General features: G+C 59.9%; 1 non-coding gene across 1 annotated transcript; it reads right to left on the bottom strand.

Moving 5' to 3' along the window:
- Nucleotides 1-209: 209 nt before the first annotated feature.
- On the bottom strand, nucleotides 210-325 carry LOC139004480 (U5 spliceosomal RNA). The gene has a single exon (XR_011470364.1). It is a non-coding gene; the product is annotated as a U5 spliceosomal RNA (small nuclear RNA).
- Between the last annotated feature and the right edge of the window lie 1,007 nt (nucleotides 326-1,332).

The raw sequence follows: 1,332 nt of genomic DNA, 5'->3' as shown, positions 1-1,332 counted from the left end.
GAGTGTAGACTTCTGATAAGTTTGTATGAGGCCTGAAGAAGGAAGGAGCATGAGCCTTGGGCCCAGGGGAAGGAGAGAGTGGTGTGTGTGATCGGATTTGCATTTAAATAAAGTGCCTGTTGCGCCAGGTTGGATACTAGTCACAAAATTAACCATGAAACGAAGCACCAGAGTAAAGGCTATTTTCTATCTTTTAACTTTTGGAAAATAGCCTCGTAAAAACGAGGCCTCAAAAAATTGAGTAAAAACTCATAACTGTTCCTCTCCACGGAAATCTTTAGTAAAAGGCGAAAGATTTATGCGATCTGAAGAGAAACCAGAGTATGCCCGCCGCCCTCCGCCCGGGAGGCTTAGAGCAGGCTCACCCCCAGCTCAGTTACGGTGGCCGCGTGCCCGCGGGCCCGCGCCCCGCCCGGCGTTTGCAGAGACCCTGCCTTTCTCCCAGCGGCGTGCCCGGCGGCAGCGGGAGGTTCCCGCGGGTGGGAATCCGCGTGGGGACTGGTTTCGTGGTGCACGATGGGTATGCAAATCACAGGCCGCTCGGGGCGAGGCCGCGACACCAGCTGCCCCCGCGGGGCGGCGCCGTCGGACCCGGGGCGGCAGCTCTTCCCCTCTTTGCGGTCCGCCGGGAACCGCGCCGGGTTTGCCGGGGAAGACAGGGCGTTTCCCGCCGGGGCCGGGTGCCTGGTTCCTTGAGGGGCTGGGATTAAGCAAGTCCCCATCGTTGAGGTTCAGTCCGAGCCTTCCATACCCGCAGGGACCCCACAGTTGTAGGGACAGAAGCGGAGACCGTCCCGCACAGACATTAGGGGCAGTGGGGCCACGGGAGAGGCGCAGCGCCCGCACCCCCGAAGGAGGCGGCATCCGAGGTATCCAAGGATAGTCCCGTCCAGGGGAGGGCACCGTGCTCCACCGGGGGGAATGGGTGTGAAATTCGGGAGGTGAGGCAGCCCGGGTGCAGCAGGGCGCGGCCCAGGGCTGGGGTGACGGCGGAGGCTAAATGGAGTTGGGCCTGGAAACAGCGCGGATTTTATCTTGTCAGTGATCGCGAGGGGTGAGGGTGTTGAAGTCGGAGTCTTGTGAGGTGCCACCCAGGGTGCACTGCCCTGCAAGCTCGGACGTGTCCCAGAGACCGGATGTGGTCAGCGCCCCAGGACTGACCACTCCAGTGGCCGGGAGCTCCCTGGCGGGAATCCCTTCAGCTGCAGCCACACCAGGACACATGTTTCAGGGTTTCTCCCTAAGCATGCAGTCACAGCAAAATCTTTCGGAAAAAGCTCACATCTATACAAACTACAAACACAGCACTTGGGAGATGCCAGGTCATTTCAT

This window comes from Myotis yumanensis, unplaced genomic scaffold (genome assembly GCF_028538775.1).
Source record: "Myotis yumanensis isolate MYYU_CA2020_CCGP unplaced genomic scaffold, mMyoYum1.0.hap1 SCAF_2, whole genome shotgun sequence".
NCBI classification, from domain to species: domain Eukaryota; kingdom Metazoa; phylum Chordata; class Mammalia; order Chiroptera; family Vespertilionidae; genus Myotis; species Myotis yumanensis.
Note: the sequence above shows the minus strand (reverse complement) of the source record. Positions and strands in the feature narration are given on the sequence as shown.